The sequence below is a fragment of the Carica papaya genome, chromosome 9 (genome assembly GCF_054855325.1).
Source record: "Carica papaya isolate Zhongbai chromosome 9, ASM5485532v1, whole genome shotgun sequence".
NCBI classification, from domain to species: domain Eukaryota; kingdom Viridiplantae; phylum Streptophyta; class Magnoliopsida; order Brassicales; family Caricaceae; genus Carica; species Carica papaya.
The window spans coordinates 22,681,291-22,691,949 of NC_142317.1; the positions used below are offsets into that span (position 1 = coordinate 22,681,291).

Consider the following 10,659-nt stretch of genomic DNA (forward strand, 5'->3'; position numbering starts at 1 on the left):
TTAGTACTTTTAAGTTATTGTGTAAGGGATGTTAACCTTAATCTTTTATTTCGCTTCCACACTCAGATTATTATATGTATTTCCTTTTGAACTTCCGGGGCCGTTACAAACCATCTTTGTCGTTTATACAATATTATAAATTGATTAAATTAAACTCATATCTTTTTTAAAGAAAATATTTTTCTCATAAAATTGTTGACAAGATTAATCTAAACTCGAAAAACAAAAAACAAGAATATGCAAGTTCATTAATGCATAGAATATTGGTAACCTAAATATCAATCACTAAAAAAGACCTAGATTATTAGAAATTTATTATAAGTACTAAACTCATTATAACTCTCAGCCACTTCGGGGAGCACTGCAGATTAAAAAAAAAAACAATCTCCCATCTCTCGGGAAACTCATTTTTCTCTACTCCAATCGTTTCGAATAGGAAGGATTGAAGAGTGCAGCTCCTCGACATGATCCACTCGATCATGGCCCTTTGTTGAGCACTCTTTGGATATCCACTTCGTAAAAAAATCTCTACAAGTAATGGCCGAAACTGAGATCTACAATATTTACTCTCCTTATCAGCCTCCACAGGTCTGCTAGTGTATTCCTCATCACTTCAAACTTCACAACCGCTTCAGCATAGAATCTTCCTACAAAACATGGATCATACGACTCTTGTTGTTCAGGGACAAGTTCAGTTAAGTCCCAGCTTCAATCCTCCTCCTCTACGATCGACAACGATGCCACGCCATCCACCATATCCATCGGTCACCCTTTACGTGCCAATTGATAGACTATTGAGAGAAACAACAATAACTTGTCTGTGGTGCAAAAAGGTCTCACTGCTAGAAACAATAACTCTTACCAAACAAAGAAAATGGAGAATAGGGTCATCCAACACTGACTTGGTACTAGACCAAGTTAATTCCTATTTACATTTGATTTACATTTGTAAGTTTCAAAACCAAACCCTCTTAGTAAAAAGGGGAGGTAATTAACTATATTATGTGGAATGAAGGAATCATCAGGGTAGATTCATTTTTTGTTCTAACAGTTGTTTGAATTGCCATATTTGCTCATCAATTGTTTATTTCAATCAAGGAAAAAATTGTCTCTATTGTTCATTTAAAATGGTAATTGACATTTGGTATTCAATTTTTTATTTTTTAGTGCTTGCAACTTTTGTAGCAAAAGAGTGGTTATACAAAATAATTCTGCACATGGTGTAATAGGGGCTTTTTGCAGCAACTATGGTAGAAGTGAAATTATAAAACTAAATCAATTCGGGAAACAATAATGGAAGTTTGAAAATAAAGTTAGGATTAAGTACTTGACAAGATTGAATTAAATTGATATCATATCTTGGTGCCTCTCAAGTGACTTTTTAGTAGGTGTAATAAGTATATGATTCCAGTCTGGTCAATTTAGAAAATGTTTAACAATTGGAATTGTTACTTATTATATTTATGGTTGCTTCTGAATGGTGCAACTCCCTAGAATGATAGAGATTGTATAGTTTATAGCTTATATTTTTTGAGATAGTTCATAGCTTACATATTTGACACCATGGAGATCTAGTTTGTGCATTAAGTATGTTTGTAACATGTTGGTGGAAATAGTAGATTATTATATGACATACTAGCCTACATGAATAAGCTATTATTTAAATTTATAAGTTGGTAACTAAGAGATCTTATTTGTTTACCTTCTTTTCTTGTGGTATCTCCAGTTAGTCCTTATTTTTTTTCTTGCATGCACTATTTATTCTGCCTTACTTTGTGCACGTGAAATGCTTGCTCGAGAAGATGGATTAGCTAATCTTGTCCGGGCACTGAATAATCGCCTACTTGCTTTTTCATTCCACATCAGGGAGTATTGTTGGATTGATTTACAAAAACTAAATGAGATTTATCATTACAAGACAGAGGAGTACTCATATGATGTAGTTAATAAGTTCAACATTTACCCAGATCAAATTTTTCCTTGGTTGGTGTAATGGATGCCTAATAAAGGAGGTTATCTATTTGGAAACTTACAGGCAGTACATATGGATTTCTAATTTTTTCTCTAGGAAACATGTGTTCTGTTGTAAGCAGTCTGGCAACAACTGATCAGTCACATGCCATACTTGATCTTATTGAAGCAAAATGGGTAGATTTGGTAGCAGACATGCCATTGAAGATATGTTATCATTCTCCTTAAGGTCAGGACTGGCAAATAATCACTGGTAGTGATCCTAAAATCACGTAAGATATCTACTCTCTTATTATTTATTTATGATCTATTTCATCATTATCTTCAACATTTCTCACTTTATTTCCTTCTAATGTAGGCTTTAGTCTTACCACAATGGTGATTCTTGGCCAACTCTGCTATGGCAAGTTAGTTTATTATGCTTAAATATTCTCTCTGCTATTAATGTTTTGTTCATTGCTCCAGACCCTTGGTAGAAGTTATATTTAGGAACAAGTTTCCTGAGTTATCATGCTTAGATCCAATAGGATATGGCACCTTGTTGTTGTTTTATAAAATAAAGTAATAATGAAGGAATGTTGGCAGTGGGGCTTAAAAATTTAAAATTAGACTTTTTGCAGCTTACTATTAAAGCCATAAAGACGTAAAGGCCAAAAATTGCTGCAAGAGCTGTTGAAGATACTGAAAGACGGATATCAAGAGATAAGTGGCCTTAATACTATGACACAAAAAGAGGAAGGTTCATTGGGAAACAAGCACGGTTATTGGAAACATGGTCAATTGTTAGATACTTGGTGGCTAAGTTTCTAGTTGCAGACCCAAGTACAGCCAAAATTCTGATAACTGAAGAGGATTTTGAGCATGCCAATGCCTTCTCTTGCATGATAAGTGCTAACCCCAAGAGAAAGTTTGGTCGAAAGCACTCCTAAAACACTTATGTAATATAAGATTTTAAAGCTGCTTTCACATAAGGATAGTTAACTTCAATTTGTGGCTCAACTTACTTATCTGAACAACTTAAATGTATAAAGGTGATGATAATAGTGGTTTATGTTTCATTTTATTTAGGGATTAAAGCTTTTGAGTAGTGATTCCAGTATGATAGGATCTTAATGTAAAGATGATATGTTGATTTAGCATTAGCTTGGAACATCTTCCTGCAATGGAGATTAAACAAATTGTTTCTTGTTTACAAACTTTAGATCATATACATAGTAGCATTCTTTTAAAGAGTTCACTGTAAATCAAGAATACCCTTACATTATTTTAACTCCATTTTTTTATTATGACATTTTTATATCTTGTAAATCATTTTGGATTTGTTATGGTATTTTTCTGTCTCATAAATCATTACCATGTCATCATAATTAATGCTTGACAATAGAACTTTTTAATACATTTCCTTTGTTGATTCCAGATCAGTTGAAAAAATTCAACTAGTATGTAAAGCATTGTCTCAGAGAGTGATTAGAGAGTGATGATAAGATATTTCTTGCAAACTCATATTTTTATTCATTACATATTTTTGCATTATTACAGACTTATAAGTTTTTAATTCTTAGCATGAGCTTATAAAGGAAACTAAACATATAGCATTCAAAAACTTTTGCTTCATCTGGTTCTAGCATTAGCCACAATCCTTCTCTCAAACTGTACCACAAAAAATAAATATATTTCCAACAACAATAGAAATTAACTTCATATATATGTATCTATTTTTAATTTGTAATGAAGAAATTACATAGAAATTTTTAGGTTGTGGGTCAAATTACACTACTCATTGAGAAACTATATTGTAGAAATAGACATAGTATAGTATAGTATTAGAAGTTCAAATATTTATATATGTATCTAATTGTCCCATTTGCTTTAATTTCTAAACAAGCTTCATCATTTTCTTAAGAAATTTAATTGTTACATTTCTCCCATATTTTATAATTTAACAATATATCACAATTTTAATATTTAAGCTCTCTTATTTATGTTTTTTGAGAATCGAATTCTAATTGAACTTTTTTATATATGAAGGATTATGAAATAAAATTTCATTCAATGAATTAAAGCAAAACCTATAAGTGGTCCAAAAATAAAATTAATGAATATATACCTAATTCAATATGTAAAGGATTACTAGTAATTACACAAATGGTAAAAATTGAATCAAATGAATAAGATAGATTTAATACCACTTAATGTAAGTACATGTATATATTTTTGGACATATTTAATTTAGATTGTACTTTTATGTTTTTCTATTAATTAGGGTAAAGAGGTAATTTCATTAAAAGTCAATTATGTGATTTGAGTTAGTTCGCAGTTTGAAACTTAGGAATCGTTGGAAGAATATGACTCCTTATAATGAATCTATTTTATAATTACTATCTAATTGAGCGTTATGCATTAGGTAAAAAAAAGAGAACTTACGTCTATAGTGCCTCTAGTCTAACTCTTGTTTTCCTATTTCATTTCCTTATGTTTTTCCTCCTCTTTCTCCCAATTATTTTCTAACTCTTCTTATATTTCTAGATTACCTAAAATTGATCCCATTATAATACAATAACAAATGTGAGGATAAGATTATAAAGAAATTATATTGTGGTGAAGAAATTAATAAAGCTGATTTTATAAAAAAAAAGTATCTTATTGTTTTCTTTCTAAATATTGCATCATAAATATAAATCATAGCATTAAAGAAAGATTGAAAGAAAAACCAAAAGCATCAAGAAAGAAAAAAATAATAAAAGTGTCATAATCTATTTTTAAACTTATGTAATCAAATATTTTAGAGTTTTAACATTATTTTTCATTCTAAAGTATGTAATCTTCAAAAGAATTATTAGAAGATTATACTTAAAAAATATCTAAATATAGACAATTCAATGCATACTAGGAGTCAAAATTTAGAGATTTCTTTCTACATTAATCTTTAAATTTTAAAAATTAAAGAGATAGAGATCTTATTTTCATTTATTTTACACTAATGTAATCAAATATTGTAGAGTTTTAATATTATTTTCATTATGTTATCTATAAAAAACATTATTATAAGATTAGACTTAAAGAATATCTAAATTTAGAGAATTGAATGCTTATTAGAAGTCAAAGTTTAGAGATTTCTTTTCTTCATTAGTATTTAAATTTTAAAAATTTTATTACTACTTAAGCAATTAAAGAGATAAAAATCTTCTTTTCAAAAAGTAAATATATAATTATATAATTATATTTAAGAAGATCTTATTAGTTTCTACCTTAATTATTAAGAATAAAAATATTGATTATGCCTCAATTATCAATAACTATTTGGTAATCTCTATTTAATTTAAGGATTTTGTTGCCATCTTCAACAGTTCTAATGGTTCCTCCTTTGCTTTAAAGGAGGACGTCAGGCTGCAGGAGAACAGGGAAAGGAATAAAATTCGCAGCTATCTGAAATCACCTTATCCGACATGGATAAAGAAGGATGTTTTCTTGATTTTAGATAGGTGTAACGGTTAACCCTCACTGGCAAGGAATGTGAACACTGCACTTGGACATACTTATTTTTATTTGGTGATAGAAGTTTATTGTATTTTTTGTGTTAGGAATATAAGTTCTTACGGTACCCTGACTCCCTATGCAGGTATGGGTTGTTACAGCTCTTACCATGAATAGGAGGATCGAAGCACTCAGCTCCTCTACATGATTCACTCGATGGAACAAGATGTTTAATGCTTAATATTTGATATATTTTTCTCTTATTAGTTTACTAATCATGTATATATCTCGATGTTGTTGATTGATTTGCATTCGATTTTTGTTAAAGCAATATGGTAGATCACTTTCTTGCTGCAGCATATGAAATGAAAGGAGATTTTGGTTGCGGTCCTAATTATTTCTATGATCTGCTTTCCACCTTCGTGGCTGAATCTGAAATCACCTTATCAAACATGGATAAAGCTTTATATTTGTATATAATATATATCTCAATATAGATGTTAGTAGGTATTAACCATATTTAATTAATTGATGGATTTTAGTTATTTGGTCTTCTTATCTTTATTTGCAAGGAAAAAGTATCTGATACGGATTTTCCTATGATTTGTGCACTTTACATCAAGATTAAAAGAGCTTCCTCAAGGTATATAAGTAAAACTAATCATCACAGTTCAAAACTCTTCAATTAGAAATATTTATGTGTGTTATTATTGATCTTATAATATATATTTAATAATAAAAATTCTCAAATACAATTTTTGCTAGTAAAAATTTGTACATTTTATTAGTTAAATGATATTATGATATGTATAGTCTCATTTGAACTCATACTCTTATAGATAAGGATAAAAGTACTTAGATATATACCCAAAAGATAAATAATTTTTAATTTAATTAACTATATATGTGTATACTTAATTAATTAAATAATTAGTTTAATAGTTGATATGTTTATTCTTTTACAAGAGATTATAAGTTGAAGTCAGATTGTATTTTTATGTGTCATCATTTGAAAGTTATTTGTATTGTTTTGTAATTACTATATATCACTTGACTAATCTTGAGTTAAATTGTATTTTTATGTTCTTACGGTAATATTTTATTTTATATATTCTGTAAAATTTTATTTTCATTTATATCTGTTTTCTTTTGGACTTTGTGAAAATTTTAACTGAATTTAAATTTGCATATTTATAAAGGATTAGTTTTACTTCATTGAAAATCTGATCTATTTTGCCTGCTGCATAATTATGCTATTGATAATTATAATGAATTATAACAAAATGATAGTAGTTAAAACTCTTATGTTCAATTTAAAATTTATGAGTTTAACTTCTATTAAAAATGTAGAATATTTTATATTGTATAAGTCTGTAAATTTAAATTCAATTAAATTTTTTATGAAATCTATAAGAGAAAGAGATATATATGAAAATAAATTTTATAAAATATATAAAATAGAATATTACTCCAAGAAGGATTTTTATTTTTTCCTTCATTACTAAGAATTCATGTTTGGTTGCATTCACTGCCTATGTACCTTTACAAAAAAAAATTTAAAAATAATTTTAAAAAAACTCAGTAAAAAAATATATAAATAATACGTACAATAAAAAATAAGTATGAAATTCATTTACTATATTCACTAATTGATCTGATTTATGACGTCATCAATTATGTATGAAAGTATACCCTTCCTTACTCTTTTCATCAGATGCCTTGACAAGTGTGTGTGTGTATATATATATATATAAACATATAACTCGTACATATGATGGTGTATGAGCAATCATATGTGGCATAAATCATGTGGCACCAATAGGCATGAAATTCATTTGTGATTGATGGTTGTGTTTACTCACTGAGTTCTGTCCTAGCGTCAATCTTCACGTCCTCTGTCAAAGGCCAGATAAACGCTTCCATGAAGCTGCGTCCTGGTATGTATGTTCAACAGCATTAATTATCTGTATTTATAAAAATATATTATATGATTATACGAATCGTTAATTTATTATTATGATATTCAGCACAATTAGTATAGCAATATATGTACATACATTATGTATATGCACACGCACACATATATATATTGATAAATTGAGGAGGTTATGTATATATGTAGACACACACACCTTATATATTTATATAATTCCCAATTATAAGTATCTTCTTTGAAGTTTCTAACATTTTCCCTTTGCACCTTCTTGATTCTACCATATTTCTGCATAAATATATATATGTATATAGATACCATCTTCATTTTCATCTTTATTAATTAATAAAATCTTCTTTTTATATTTTAATTTGGTCCCAAAATGTTGAAGTATAAGAGCCAAATTCAAATATGAAGGAATTTTGTTTACAAGTTCACGAACCTATCTATATATTAATAAATTAAATATATTATATATTTTTAGTAATTCGGGTAATATTACAAGAGATAATTATATTTCAATAGTATATTAAACATATTCTTAAATATATTAAATAGAATAAAGTATTAAAATTTTCAACAAGCTATTCGCATAACTTAGCAAACTCAATTTTATATATTTTGAACTTATTTAAATTTATTTATTTTTAAGAGATTTGTGACATTGTCTTTTTTCCACAGGTTTTATGCATCTAAAGTCACAATGGCCATAGAATACTTACACAAGATGGAGATAGTTTAGTGTGATTTAAATCTCGAAAAAGTGTTATTAAGATTCGACAGCCACATTTCGTTGACTGACTTCGATCTTTCATGAAAAGACGATAATTCCACATCAACAGTCCACATAATTTCTGATCAAAATGCATCATCAATCACAAAAACAAGTTGTTATCCTGATGATCAACCCAACTTTTCTAATTTCTCATGCATTCTACCCAATTGTACCACACCTGTAGTAGCCTCCTACTTACACCCTAGGAAACACAAATAGAAAAAAAAAAGTCAACACATCACACAGCTGTCGAAATCATCACAAAGCCAATCAATGTCCAATTAATGTCTTTTATTGGGACCCACGAGTACTTAGCACCAAAAAATTGTGTCTGGTGAAGGGCATTGAAACATAATTGATTAGTGGACACTAAGGATATTCATATTTGAAATGTTATATGGGACGACGCTGTGTAAGGGAGTTGATTAGGAGTTGCCCCTCGCGAATATTGTGGCCTGAGCCCTTGAGTTTCCCAAAGAAGCCATGGTTTTGAAGTCAGCAAAGGATTTGATCACATGGTTATTAATCAAGGACCCTACTAGGCAAATGGGGTCCACAATGGGTGTAATGGCAATCAAACGACACCAGTTTTTTGATGGGCTTAATTGGGCACTTTTGAGATGTATAAAATCACCAGTTGTTCCTTGTCCTATATCTTGTAAGGAGTTTGTTGCATTTGACAGTACTATAGAGAGTTCAATAGAGTATTGCTAGGAAGCAAAAAATTTATTCTTTAACTTACATGATATATGTTTTTTTAATTTATATATAATTTTCATAACTAAACAGAAGTGAGATTTAAGTAATTTATATATTGGGGCAAGAAATTTTAATGACATTCATGTTAAAAAGGTTTAGTATTTATAAAAATATATAATTAAGGATTTTCTGGATCATTTTGTCTAACAAATGATTTAGCATTTTCAATTTTTCTCAATTAGTGTCTTTACTTAACCGTCTAAAAGTAATATTAATTTCTCTAATATGTGGTATAAGAGGTAGTAATACTTTTTTTAAGGTATTACTTGGATAAAATCGAAATGTATTGCATCAAGGTCCTGATAATATCAAGCAGGGAAAGTCATGGGTCCTTGTGTAGTGCTTCATTACTGGTTACCTAATTTGGGATAAACAATGTTAAGGTTCAAGGGTGATTGAAGATAAGAAAACTTTTGGCTTCTAGAGCTATTTTGAGATACCTATGAGATTACAAGATAGCTTTGCCAAAAGGTTGTGTAGGATTTTAAAATTGTAAACCTATCATAAGACAACTATGAGGTTTCGAGCATGTATTAAGTCTTAATAATGCTCTAAAATGACGGTATTACATCTAACTCTTAAGGTTTTAGTCTTTTTGTTCTTCTTAATATTATGTTGCACTAAGGTACAAAATTTTTTTCCTAAAATTTAGTTTAGTATAGATTTTGTTTTACTTAGTTATATGGTAAATTTTGTACCAAGTATAAATTTTATACTTCATGAATATTTCTCTAAGTTTACATTTATACTTGAGGATGTTTAAGCTTTCATTTTGCATTTTGTTTCCTTTCTTAGTTGGATCAAAAGTATAATAAGAATAATACATAACTTATCTAGAGATGAGTACGGACTTCTGAAAGATAGATAATTGTTCATGAACATCCTCAATTTTTGCTCCACTTAGTTGAGCATGATGGTTTTTATTGTTAATGAATAATGATTTTATCTTAAAAGAAATAACGTTATATTGGATGCTATTGCATTAAATTCCATTATATAAGTTGATTCAGTATTAAAAACATGTACTACTAAATTTATAGTTCAATCAAATAATAAAATAGAACCTAATTTGAATGAATTATTTAATATTATAATAAATAATTGAATTGAATTATGTATATTTATTGTTAAAATATAGTATTTAATGACCAGTTATGAGAACTGACATTTAGGGAATAAAGAGAGGCGATTGATGGTGACTACAATGAAATGCAACCAACACAAAAATAAAAGTTTTGGTATTTTACAACAAAGTAGATCACATTTTCTTTAGGTTTTAAGACAAAAATGACCTACTTTATTTTTATTTTTTTTCAGTACACCTTTTTGTTGATATAAAAGTTAAACAACTTTTTTTTTAAAGTAAAGAAATAGATATGGTGGGCACGAAATAGACACATGAGTTCCTATATTTGTTGCATATTACCTAGCAACATTTTAACTTTTGTGATAGTCTGAATCAACCACTAAAATTATATCGTCTATTGTCTAATTTCTACCTATAATAGGATCATTTTTAAAGGTACCAGGTTAAAATTTTATACTTGATGAATATTTTTCTAAAGTTTGGGTTGTTACTAGAGGATGTTTAAGATTTCATTCCATATTTTATTTCTTTTCTTCTTAGTTAGATTGAAAAGTTTAATTGAATAGTACATAACATAGCTAGAATTGTTGTAAGGACTATTGAAAGATATATATTTACTAATGAGCCCAAGTTTTGGGTTGACTTGGTTGAGAAAAATGG

General features: G+C 28.5%; 1 pseudogene; it reads left to right on the forward strand.

The window, feature by feature from the left end:
• Nucleotides 1–537: 537 nt before the first annotated feature.
• LOC148240194 (alkaline/neutral invertase E, chloroplastic-like) lies at nt 538–2,900 on the forward strand (annotated as a pseudogene).
• The last annotated feature ends 7,759 nt before the right edge of the window (nt 2,901–10,659 follow it).